The following is a 13,717-nucleotide window of genomic DNA, read 5'->3' on the forward strand; positions in this document are numbered from 1 at the left end:
ACCTGGTTAACAGGAAATGATACACATCTACTTCTTAGCAATGACCAAATGTATTTTCTGCCACATTTCTCTTCAAGCTATGCCAAGTTATCTCTGGGTGAAAGCACAGAGGACTGTGAACATTGTGAAACTGAAAGAAATGCAATGTTTTTGGAATTATAAGTCTCAAAGTTCACATTGTTCCTTAGAGTAAAGGGGGTTGTTTTCCTTGATGGATGCTGTCAAGTCTCTTGCAGTGGATTTTTAAAGTCTTGTTCCTACAAAAAGAATGGGCATACTGATTCAGTCACAATAGGCTTCCCTAAGAACACTTTCTACTCCAGATCCCTCAGCTAATTTACAAACCTGGATGCCAACACACTCTGGGTTCTTAAATGCTGATGTGGCTATGTACTTGCTTCTAGCTGGTAATAGGAACAGTGTCAAATGATTTTGAGTGGTGGGAGAGGTTAGGCTAGGTTAGAAAGTTATAGTGGAGCCATTGCTCTTTTATACTTTGGATACCAGAGTTAAATATTATCTTGTTTGGGTGACCTTTGTTATTAGATGTGTCTTATGTGAGAATTCACTATTGCTCTGAGAGTTATGCTGCACTTACATCTTAAATGCACATTCAGGGCCTCAAAGCAGCGTCTCTTGGTGTTGTATTAGAAAAAGGTGTGTGGGGGGGGGATCAGTCCTGCAATGCAACTGTGTACACACTTGACAAATATGCAAAAGAGGGCATAAATAAAAGCAGCAGAAGATCCAAAGGCAGTAACAATGAAGGTAGACTATTATTCTTATTGTTTATAATGTTTCTTATGAACTCAATTTAAAAAATGTGTTGCTTGTAGGGCTGTATTGAAATAGATTGGATTGTCACTTAAGCCATCAATGGAGGAGGTATATCTGGATCCAAATGAGTGTAGATAGTACAGTACTCCAGAGCTGTAGTGGTACTGAATCTATAGTGCATTCACACCATAACCAGGTGACTCTGTGCCATAAGCGTCTATGGTGGGGGGCGGGGAACACTGTGCTTAGCTTATGGTTGTTTTGAGCCTACCACATTTCTTGCATATCAAGGAAAGAAACAAGATGTAGGTTCAGACTTGCTTTCTCTTTATCTGATACATGGTACCCAACCATGCATCTCTTGGGATTAAATTATACAAGTGGACAGGTATGTGTGTGTGTGTGTGTGTGTGTGTGTATGTGTGTGTCTAAACTATCCATCCTGATATTATTTGGTATTGTCCTTTCTGTTGCTTTTAGGAAGCCAAGGATATTGGTATAATTGCATTTCGGGCAACTCTGTCAAAATCTTTAAAACAGCAGATTTCCCCAATTTTATTTGCAGCACATTTTATTACATAATTTGTTTAGCTTGTTTTCTTTTAATTAGTGTTCACCTTGATCCACCAGAGTTCCATCAGATTGGCTTTAGTTTATTTGTAAATATTTTTCAACTTTCTTGTTTAAATCTATTCTGGGCACCAGCTAAAATAATGGGTTACTGTGTATCTAATAAATATAGCTAAATGGTGTTGGCTATGTTCACTGCAGAACATTCCTATAAAGAATTGACTTTCTTTTGTAAATCAAGTTGTCATAGAAATGTTCTTCACTGAATCAAGCACATCAGCACAGCTGACCTCAATGGCAACTGCCTTCACAAAAACAAAAAAGCTTAGAGTTGATCAAAATATTTTAATAGTTTATTGGGGGGGGGGGTCTGGTTCAATAATAACCAGAAAAAAATCGGCAAATGAAGCAGGATGTTCCCAACAAAAGCTCATGCCTCTCTGAAACAGTTAGTCTCTCTGCCGCTCTGCTCTACCTTCTCCTTGAAGAAAATTAATAACCTTTTGAAGTAATCTTTTTTTTTTTTTTTTAATGCAAATTGTTCAGAAATTTTGAAAAGTTTCTGCCAACTGCTTCTGGGAACTTTTCCCCTCCAATTTCACAGTCCTGCAGACTCTTTAGTCCTTGCTCTGCCTGCTTTATCTTCAGACCTGAAGAAGAATACACTGCATTTCAAAGCTTTAAGTCTAAAGTAAACAAGTCGAATTGCAAAGGAGAACCCCTTAGTGTGCGTGAACACAAACCTCATACCCCTGCCTACTCACACCCCTATTCCCAAATACAGGGGTCCAGCACATAATCAAAAAGCAAAGAAATGTATACATATGGTTTTGTCAATACCTATATTTCCCATGCTTAATTAATGCTTTGAAACATTTGATAAAGTCTTCACAAAAGTGCAAATTTGTTTTTCTTACATTAATCACTGAGGAAAGTTTATCAGAGCAGTGAAGAAAGATTATTGCAAATTAATGGGAAGAGAAAATATAAGACTTACCACTTAACCTTTTCTTGACACCTCAAAGCCAAGATATTACTTTTAAGAACAAGCCTAAACTATTAGGCACTCAGCATAATTTAATAGTGTTAGTCATTCTTGAAAATATTACACACAAAGAGGTTAACTGGGTGTAGAAACAGGAAGAACTAAGAAATTATGCTCTCCAATTCAGAATATTACTATTAAACAGACAATATCCTCAAATCTTTGGTTCAGTGCTATTTGCTCTGATGCTTTTTTCCCCAGTAAATTTTTATTTTCAGACATGTTACAGAGTGTACTACACCTTTAGGGCATATTTTCTTGAAATGTATCTCTAAGGAGATGCCCTGTCCTACTCCAGAACTGGGCAATATAAAGAGGAAGCTGAGCAGGACAATCCAGAAGCTGAGTGGGCTGCTATAGTAAGCAACAGTCATTCTCTTGGGTGATGAGTTTCATAGCTGTTAGACCTGTGTTCATACTGATGATGTTTGTGTCATGAACACCGTGTCCCCTTGGATGCTGGAGGGGCACGGTGACTCCTGCAGGTGGTGGCAGTGCTGTAGGCAGTGGGAGCATGGCAGTGGCAAGTAGGGAGCTCCTGCAGGCATCTGTAGTGCTGTCAGTGGTGGGTGTGTGGGGCAGTGGTGAGCACTGACCAGCAGTCAGCAACCACTTGCAGATGCTGCTGGTGGTGTTGGCAGCGAGGGGGTGGCAAGCAGTGACTGCCTGCAGGTGCCACCAGTAGTGTTGGTGGCACCTTTTCACAGGGGGTGCACTGCCATACTCAGGGGATGCACGTGCACCCATGCACACCCCCTTACATATTGCTGTTGGTTTGTGGGACTAAACCTTAGAGGTGAGGACTTCATGAATTGCTATGAGATGTCTTAGAGAGAAAGCATATCTTAAAGGAGACATGCTTTTTGTCTATTCATTTAACTTTCACCCCTGGTTTGGTTCCTTTATAGCAGTGGTCCTAAACGTCATTAGATTTGACACCCCTCAGAAAATGCCAGCTCTTACATTTCACTCATTTCTTGAATGTAGAAAAATAATAGAGCAATTCTTGTGTTGCAAGGAATAGGACAAGGCTACAACAGGTTAGAATGTGTTTGACACCATGGATACCTGTTTGAAACCTGTGGGTTTATCTTGTGAATAGTGTAGGTGTTTGCACATGTAACTGTGCTAATGTAAGGCTGTAGCATGAACTGAACTAATGTAACTGATGTTAACATAGAGTGTAATAATAGTGAAATGTAACCATGTTAGTGTTGTCCTGTAAGCAACTTGAAAACTCCATTTTGTATACTTCTGCTTGACATAAATGAATGAAATTTGCATAGCCTTTATGTATGAGTGTGTGTAAAAGGGTGAATGGTGAGAGAAATGGCATAAAAATGGGAGAAGAAGATTCAACTGTTTATGTAAGCAAGAAGGCACCAAATGTAAGTTACCAACCACTAACTAACTAACAAACGGCTGAAGAATCCCTTTGAAGCTCGAAGGCACAGAGGAGATAACAGAAGAAGAAATTCTGCCAGATGGGCAACAAAAACACTCCAAGGCTAAGATAAACTGAAGACAAAAGAAAAAATAGAAAAAAGAAAGAAAAAACTTCAAAAACAGAAGCTGGGTATGGAAAAACCCTGAAGCACTGAAACAAAGGATGCCAATCCCTATAAAAGAACACATTGAAAATGCCAAGTTGGGTGAGTTTCTTTCTCTACTGCTGTTTCATCGGAGCACAGATACATCTGTTCACCCTGCTCCAGCTGTTATCTTTAAATCTGCTATCTTCAAATCATCACCGTCTACTCAATAAGCCCGAGTTGGCCACTCTGGTCTGATATTGAGCAACTGTTGCTGGTAACTGTATCTGGTGTATGTGTGAATGAAATGGTGGTTTTGTGTATGTGTATGCCAGTGTGTAATGATGTGTATGATGATTTGTGTGTGTTTGTATGAACGGTGTGCCTAAGCCTCTGTCTAACTCATGTTATCAATAAACGCGGCACCTTGCCTTTATCCCCCTTTATAAAGTCTCGCTCGTGATTTGAGCAATTGGCAATTTGTGTAACATTTTTAGTAGAGAACGCGTATGGGTGTGAATAAGGTTCTGTGTTGCAGTTATTGATCAATTGTGTGTTATCTGTATAGTAAGTCTTGTCTGTATAAGCGTTTGTCTGTCTATCTGAAGGTGTGCACACCGCCCAGTGGTAGAAGTGCTGGGTATAGTAGTCTTGAAGAGTGTAGTACCCCATGGCACCACTTAGAAAAATAGAGGAATACTTTAATACTTGGACAAGTTGTTTAACTTGGAAAGCTCGCTTTGTGGATTGTGGATAATTAAGAAGCTCACTTTGTGGGTTATGGACTGCCAGGGTAGTCCGGACCGCCTATAGAGAGGGGTCCATTGTGTTGGTTTGAGTTTTTTGTTTTCAGGCTTGGTTATCTTGGAAATCAGAATGTTTGGCATGTTTTTATGGATTTGTATACTGGATTTGAGTAGTAACTAATGGTAACTTTAAGCAGTAAGAAAAATACAGGAGATGGAAGTTAAGATGTTCAAAAGAAAAACAGTAAAGAGTGAGGCAGATGTGAAAGATGGCAAAGATCCCCCGCCTACATATCTGCAAGAGATGAGTCTTTAAAAAAAACAAAAAAATGCTGCAGCGGTTTGGACATAGTCCTTAGACTGAGCAGGTAGTATCTGATGCATATACCATTGCAGACTTAGAAGACAAATTTAAGAACTATATGCAGATATATAATATACCAGCACACTCCAGGAAAAAGGAGGCTGCAGCAGTATGGCTTTTATGGAAGCCTACTAAAAATCTGTTCCTCTGTCTAACTAACTGCTAGGAGGCATTTTAAAGGGGTTAGCTAAAATTTGTAGTACCCCATGGCACTCTTAAAAGGATTTCACTGCACTCTGGCAGTAGCACCCTGATTTAAGAATCACTGTTTTATACAATGGTGCATGTTCATGAAGTGTAAAGATTTTCAGAAGTGGACAGTCTCTTAACCCAACACTGCTTTCAATGAAGTTAATGGAAATAAAATGGGAGCAGAGTTTAGAATGAGTACTTCTTTACTCCTTACTCTACTTTTTACTCCTTAGAATGTGGTTCTTGTATCAGGAACCACTGCACACTTGACAGTGACTCTCCAAAAGCTGCGGTCTTGTACATAATTTTATTTGCTGCTTAGAGAAGAATGGTAAGCAGGGGCAATGGAGTCACTCTCTTCATTTTGCAATAGCTGGCAAAGGGTCTTTATTTTGTTTCCATATAGCTGCTACAGCAGAACGGGAGAAATAGTAACCATGGTTTCAGATGTTTTGGGAGTTCATACTGCTTCTTTTTCTAGGTAATGAAAATACTGGTAAAATGAAAAAACAAAACCCCCTAATAAACCCACATATCTGATAATTTTAAAGCAATGGGCAGTGCCTTTTAAATGGCAAAGGGTTTCTACTGTAATGTTGCCAGTATAAAGTAGTCGACATTTAAAACATCAATATTTTCTACATTTGCTGCAGAGTTCTGACATTTTAATAGTGACCACTGGAGCTTTTATTTACTTTAAATGCTCCATTTATTAATTCTTTTAGCAAATTTATTGGCAGTTTGGTTGTCTCTAGAAGAGGGCACCTCTTCAGGACTTCCACACTTGGGGAGATGGGGGAGGGGTTTTAATTTAATGGTTACAGTCACTGAAATAAGGTCAACCACATAAAGGTGGGCATTTATTTCCTATTGCTGGCATTTGCATTTGGCTGTTGGAAGGAAGAAAAATACAGCAAAAAGACAAGCATTTTGTTTCTGAAAATATACTGTGTAACAAAACCTTTGCTTTGGAAGGCAATGTGGGTTACTGGAAGGAGCAATAAACGGGAACTTCGGAGCACCAGCTCTATTCCTGGCTCTGACATTTTCCTGTTGCTTGACCTTTGCAAGTCCCTGTTCCTCTCTGGATTTCAGTTTTCCCACCTATAAAAATGTGAATGATGGTACTGACCCCCTTTGGGAAAATAAAATGAAAAATGCACTATTTAAAAACAAGTAGACATTTTATTATTATTATTATTATTAGAGTTGTGGAGGATTTATCTGACATTATCCTAACAGACTCCAATGCTGGTGTGGGCTTTCCTTCCACAGAGCTCATCACCAGCTCTGGGGCTTAGTGTGTTTTAATAGAAAAAGAGGACTTAAAAATGCCCTCAAAATTTGCAAAAATATCATCCATCATAAACTAGTCCTTCTGCCAGGGAAGTTTGAGAAGAATTGGCTTAGCCAAACATATGGAGTGTATTCTGGGAAATCTGCATTCTTGGCCAACCTAATTAGTTCCGCCATTGTTTCAGATGTGTCTTTTGAAGCACATGTTAGGTAGGCATAGTATAAATGCAAAGCAAGCATGACTTAAAAACTGACTTTGAATCTAGCTTGACTAAGTGTGTGGAGAAAGGAAGTACTCCCTTTTCTAGAAGGGGCACAGAAGCAAAGATTGAGTGTTTTTTTTTTTTTGTTTTGTTTTTTTGGTCCTTTTTTTTCCGACCCAAGAAAATCATAACAGAACAACTTCACCAGTGTCATTAATCTGTAGACTGTAGCTCTCTGAAATACAGGTATACTGTAACATAATTTATTACTTAAAAAGGCAGCCCCCACCTTGAGAAGAATCTGGGAAGGGACTTTAATGAGCATGCCATGCTTTAAATTTTGGTTGTCTGCTCTTGGATTTCTCCATAAATGAAGCAATTCAGCTATAATTATGATTTGCAATCATACTTTGTGATCCAGCACCATGTTATTACTCAAAATTAAAAACAGACTACCTATTTTTTTAAAATACAAAAAAATTAAAGTGGTAGCTAAATTAAAGCTAAGATTGTGCCAACTAAAGGAGTCCTTTAAGGGAAGTATATAATAATATTAGTTTCCTGCTAAATGCTATGACTTGGTTTCTTATGGTAAACCTCAGCTAATCAGTTCAATCAGTGTAAAACTGTGAATTAAAAAAATCGTTAGAAGTGTTTCCTGACATTCTTTGCTTATTCCCACCTCCTTTTGTTCCTTAAATGTATGAATTCTGAAAGAGCACAAAGAAATTTTTATCTGTTTTGTTTGAATTCACTGAAGCCAAGGGTAGTCTTTCCATTCATTATATTGCCAACTGACTGGATTTATTTTACATCAAAAATGTGTTTGAGAGGGGCTTTTAAGCTACCCCCTGAAGAAGTAGGAGCCAGAAACTTGGCCGCTTATCCTAAGAAATCAATTTTTATTCATTCTCATAATTTTTCAGCTTCCACAAAGGAAATGCCTTGGAATATTCTCATATAATTAAAGTGGTGATATTTTTTCCTTCATGTACCTCTAAGACCATTTCTGTTAATAAAAAGCCCACATAAGTTATCTCCAGTTCAGTGACTTCCAAAGGTTTAAAAACTGCACTCCTGGAGGTGATTTTTGCTTAAACACTATACTGGAATAAAAATGTGAATATACAGATGATTACGTGATGGAGTGTGTTGCACCCTAGCAAGAATGACTCTTCCATTTAATTAGGGATATTAGTAAATTGAAATACATTCCATTGCTATTTTAATGGTTTATGTTTCCCGTTTCAAAGACTGAAATTTTAAATCCCAACCCGTTTCTAATCACTACTGCAAACCAAAAGTTATCCGGTGTTCTGCTTAACTGCTGTATAGCAGTTTCCTGTTCCTTCAGTGATGTTGGAAATAGGACCTGGAAATGATAATGAAAGACAGACAGTGGCTTCTTTGGGTTGGATTAGTTGCAAGGTTACTATTTCTTTTGGGGTTTTTTTTGGGGGGTGAGGGGGGTGTTTCCATTTTTGGGACCAAAGGCAACTGCACAGGTTGTAGGAAGCCTTCTTAGGCTGTTAAGTGGTGGTGAAGCTATTCCAGACCTACAACTGCAGTGACAGAGACAAGGTACAATTGCAGCTACTGGGACAGAGAAGCTTACACGCTTGAGATCCCTGTCTGTTATTTCTGAATTTGTATGCTTTCCTTTTCCTGGTCAGATCTAGTTGGGATCTTATTACTGCGTGGTATCTGTAAGAATGGAAAGGTGATCAAGGCTGTACAATAAGGAACAGCACTGTCTGCAGGGACTCCAAAATTTTAGCTCTTAAGAACAAATAAATAAAGTCTGTAATAAGACATCTAGCTAGCTATGGCCTCTGTCCTGGGTAACCCAGGCTCATGTGACAGGAAGCAGAGCTTCTTAAATGTAGGCAGCACAGTAACCATGAGAGATTTGTGCTTATAAGAAGCAGTTAGGAGGGACTTGCTGAACCCTCTAGCCATATGATTTAGTGAAATAACAGAGGTTTTAGGAAAGATCCTGGGGTTCAGGACAGAACTCTAGAGTGTGTTCTTAGTGCATTGACGTTCTCTGAGTAACAAGACTTAAATCCCATTGCTTTGGGGAGCTCTATCCAAGTAACAAATGACTTGGCTTAGCGGCTCTCATGGTGCCTCAAAAAAAGTTTAAAGAATGCCTGACTAAATCCTGACCTTGTTTTCTACCTATGTTACCTGATATGATTGAGATGCTATATGAAGAAAGCTTTGTGAAGTGAGCTATGTCTATATCAAATTATGAATCCTGTGTGAATGTGGACTTTGCAAGTCTGAACTGACAATAGGGCAGCCTATTGTATAGCATTCTAGGCAAATGACCTGGCCAAGAGAAGAGTCTGATGCCCCATTGAAGGATCATCAAGGCTATACTCTGGGGCCATTGACAGATTGTCTGTCAACTATAGACCTACCACCAGGAAACTTTTTTTTTTTTTTTTCTCCTGCTGGGTCTGCAAAGAACCTTGTAGGGAAAGATAATCCATAGACCATTTTAGTTCAGTTTAAGTACCTGGCCCTGTAATGGAAGTCCTGCTTTGCCTGTGTTTTGTCATCACCACGTGTAAGAGATTTGTACTCGTGAATAGGCAGGAGGGACTCTGCTTAGCATACAAGCACTGGGGAGACTTGGACTTGCATGTGGGATGAGATTTAGAAGGGGTGGGGGGGAGGATGAGACAGTTTGCCCTTTAAGGATTTGGGAGGAGAGCTAAGCAGGAAGGCCCAGACCATGAGGCTAAGGACAGAAATTACACACAAACCAGTATAAGTGGTCAGGAATCGGTTCAAATCTGTAATGGAACACAAGTTCAGTGCACACAAATCATTTTCAAAATCGCCAAAACTGGTTTAAGATAAACCTGGATGGGTGTGGTATCAGACTTAACTGATTTAGGTTAAATTAGTTTATCAAACTTCTGTCCCAGGTCCCCTCCAGATTCAAGTCAAGTCACAGTCCCCCAGCATCCCAGAATGCTTTGCACCTTCCCTGAAAACCTCACCCCTCACAAGGTGTGCAGCATAGCCTTGGCCCAAGCTGTCTGCTCCAAATGAGCAGGGAGTCGTGCTCTGTATTTCCAGAATCAAAAGTGAACTTGCTTATCGGTTCACTCTGCACAGCTGAGACTGACCTGTTAAGATTGAATCAATTCAGCCTCAAGCCTTTTGACTGTCTATACTTAGCCTTAGTGAGAAGTATATTCTGAGTAGTGGAGGAGGATTTCAGCTAGGTTTGAGAGCTCTGGAAAGGGTGATGTGACAGGGGGCAGTCCCAAGGCTGATCACTACCTTGGCCTGCCCACCACACCTTTGATATAATTAAGTTTTTTTTAGGTGGGAGGCTGCTCCTTTTATGTCCTAATACCAAGGGCATAATACACTGCTCCAACCTTCCTTTTACTGTGTCCCAAGCCTCACAAGTGCTATACTACTATCTGTCACTTCTGCACCCCTCTAGTGCTAGACTCTGTGACCCTGTAGCTGTGCCCCTCTGGCACTGGGTCACTATTGAGGCCTCTGTAGCCACGATCCTCTCTCTTGCACTGGGTTCTCTGTGCCCCTGTAGCTGCATCTCTCTCTCTCTGCCTGTCACTGGGCTCTACCTGAATCATATGCCCCTTTCTCCAGGCACTAATGAGGCCTCTGAACCTCCCTTTATAGCCTCATCCCAGTCCTCTGGTTCAAACAGTAACACAAACATAAGCTCCTGGGCTATAACTTAAACAATGCAATGACAACAGCACTATACCCCTTTAAGGGGACAAACATCCACCCTTAGGACAACATGCTTCTAGCCATAGGAGGTTCCTGGAGTCTTGCTGTAATTGGGTAGTAAAGCAGGCAGCACCAGGTCTTAGGTAGCTCCTTCCCTTGCCTCCAGCCCTGGGCTTATATGCCCTGAAATGCTGCTTCCTTCTGGTCATCTGACACCCACAGGTGCTGCCCAATTACCCCATTAGGCTGTCACCCAGGCAACCCACAGCTGTGGAGCTCTGCTTGGCCTGCAGAGCTCCCTGGCCACTCTGCTTCAGTCTTAAAGGATCAATCTCATCTTAATGCCCTGCTACAGGTGCCCTGCCCATCTTAGTGCCCTGAAGGAATAGTTCTGCTCCAGGAAAGTGAATGGGGTAACAATTACACCAGTATGGGATTCATGGAGAAGTGGAAGAAGGGGTAGAGGGAACGGTATAAGTTTTCCCGCCCCCCACCCCCCAAGCCAAGATGCAGCCTCATTCCTACAACTAGCAGGGATGAGACTTCCACAAACAGCAAGGAGAGGGGAGCAGTGCTAGGGCCACTGCCTGTGCCAGAGTCTGCATACCCTCCAAGAGCACCAGCCATAACCCCACCACCACCACAACCATGACAACAAGCAGCAGCACCAGCATGACAGTCTCCTCCACCCCCATTTCACTTCCCATGCTGAGCCTTCCAGTGCCAGAAGAGGAGCTGGATCTGAGTGCCATAATCAGGGAAATTCTGGAGAAGGAGGGAGAATCATCTGTGTTTGTGCTCCACACATCTCAAGTTTCCCCTAGAGCCAGATCTCCCTCCCCAGAAGTCACTTCATATGAGGCTGAGGTAGAGGCTGTGGAAGCAAATAGCTCAGCTGAGTCCACTCCTCCTGTTGCTGTACCTCTGCCTGCTGAGGAGGGGAAAAGGCAGCATCCACACATGCACCCGCACCCCAGAAGTCAATGGATAGCATGGTTTGGGATCATTTTGAGCTGGCAGATGATCCCACCTATGCTATTTGCCTGTATTGCTGAGCCAAAACCAGCCGAGGCAAGGGAACAAAACACATGAGCACTAGGGCTGTGTGAAGTTTTGCCAAATCTTTTATTTCAAAGATGTTTTGATGTGTTTTGAGCTTGAAATAGTGAAATTGAAATGAAACAAAAAGCATCGAAACCGCTTTGAAACAAAACAAGGGCACTCCAAACATTTCAAAAGCTTTGAAATATTTCAAGCTTCAAAGCAGCCTGGTGGTGGGAGGCAGGGAAGAGCCAGGGAGGCACTCAGAGTAGCTCCGCAGCCCCATGTAGCTCAGCCAGGGCTGTGCTTGCTGCTGGGCTCTCCCTGCCTCTCACCTCCAGGTTGTCCTCCGTGGGGCTGCTAGAGCCAATCGGAGTGTAGCGTTGGCTCTGCCTGCCTCCTGCCACCAGGCTGCATTCCAATAGGCTCTGCCAGCCTCATGGAGCTCAGCCTGGCAGCAGGAGGTGGAGTGTAGCACTGGCTCTGTCCAACTGCCAGTGCCTGGCTGTGCTCTGTGGGGCTGGCGGAGATGATCAGAGCACAGCACCAGCTCTGTCTGCCTCCCACCACTGGGCTGCACTCTGATCAGCTCCTCCAGCCCCATGGAGCTCAGCCCAGTGGTGGACAGAGCTAGCGCTGCACTCCACCTCCTTCTGTTGGGCTGAGCTCCATGGGGCTGGTGGAGCCGATTGGCATGCAGACTGGTGGCAGAAGGTGGATAGAGCCAGCACTGCACTCTGACTGGCTCCGCCAGCTCCCTGGAGCTCTGCCCAGTGGTAGGAGGCAGAGCACAGCGCTGGCTCTGCCCCACTCCCACCACTTGGCTGCACCTCAATTGGCTCTGCCAGCCCCATGGAATGCAGCTGCACCCAGCACTAGACAAGATTGCTGCTGCTGCAGCCTGTACCCCCAGATCTGTGCACCAGATGAGGGGAGGCTGCTGCTGCTGCCTGGGACAGGCAGCAGCAGCAATTTTCTCCAGTGCTTGGTGCAGCCTGTGCCCAGTGCGAGTTCCAGGAGCCAGGGCAGCCTCCTCTCATGCAGGGCACAGATCCAGGGGCCCATACCCCTGGGAGGAGTCCAGCACAGCTCCACAATCTTCCCAGGAGTGCGAGCTCCCAGATCCGTGCTGGATGACGGGAGGCTGCCATTGCTGGCAGACTTTGCTTTCAAGATTTGAGGTGCAGTTTCTGAGAAACCTCTGCACCTATCTTCTTGAAACTTGGCAGGCTTCATGCCCTCAGAAGGGGCTACCATGCCTACAATTTGCATATGATTCAGGCAGCAAATGACAACGTTTTAGGCATTTTCATGAGTCTCCATTATAACCTAAAGGTGAAACATTGAAACAGTGAAATGGTTTCAATTAAATGAAATGGGACAGTGCTTCAAAATAAAAGGAAATGAAACACTGTTCCTTCAAAATGGTGAAATGGATATCAAAATGAAACTCTGGTGTTTTGTACAGCCATAACAAATACCATGGGGATGCTGACACATCTCCGCAGGCACCACCCCCTTGCCTTTGCTCCTCCTCAGCCTGGCACCAGTAGGAGTTTGCCCAAAAAGAAGTCCCCCTTCTCACTCCAAAGCCCCCATCCCCCAAAGCAGAGGCAGGCCACCCTGGAACAGTTGGGGGGGGGGAAGGTGGACAGAAAGTGGGGTGCATTGCAAAGGTGAGTGAGATTGCCCAGAACACTGGGGGGATGCTTGCTGTGGATGGCCAGTCCTTCTCCATAATTAAGTAGCCAGGGTTCAGGTAGCTCATGGTGCGCTTGGGGCCTCATCATACCAAGTACCTGCATGCACCACCTATAGGGAGGGCACCACCATTCTGCTGAATGAAGCATGAGGGGAGTACTTGAGGGAGGAGCTGTGCAAGTCAGGTCTGCAGGTGGCCTTATACTTCACTGCTGACACATGGAGCAGCTGGGGTGGAGATCATGCATACCTCTCCCACACCGGGTACTGTTGCAACCAATCAGGGCATCTGTGAGCTCTCCTTCAAGCTGAGGTGATGGATGAATCCCACACGGCAACCAAGATCATGGGGGCCACGAACCTCTTGGTGCAGGGGTGGCTTGTTGGGTAGGGCGAGCTCACCCATGGGTTCATGGTCTCTGATAATGGGGTCAATATGATCAAGGTGGTCCGTGATGCCAACTTTGTGCTGCACAGAAGATGCCAACATAAGTTCCACCTCATTGTCAGGGACACTTTGGAGG

The 13,717-nt window shown here is 43.2% G+C and overlaps 1 long non-coding RNA gene across 2 annotated transcripts in view; it reads left to right on the forward strand.

Moving 5' to 3' along the window:
* Positions 1-594: 594 nt before the first annotated feature.
* LOC109285696 (uncharacterized) overlaps positions 595-13,717 on the forward strand; it is a 159,865-nt gene continuing 146,742 nt past the window's right edge. For both annotated transcript variants that reach the window (XR_002093521.2, XR_002093520.2), the window contains exon 1: positions 595-768. This is a non-coding gene — a long non-coding RNA (uncharacterized LOC109285696). The remainder of the gene's footprint in view (positions 769-13,717) is intronic.

Source organism: Alligator mississippiensis, chromosome 10 (assembly GCF_030867095.1).
Source record: "Alligator mississippiensis isolate rAllMis1 chromosome 10, rAllMis1, whole genome shotgun sequence".
Taxonomy (NCBI): domain Eukaryota; kingdom Metazoa; phylum Chordata; order Crocodylia; family Alligatoridae; genus Alligator; species Alligator mississippiensis.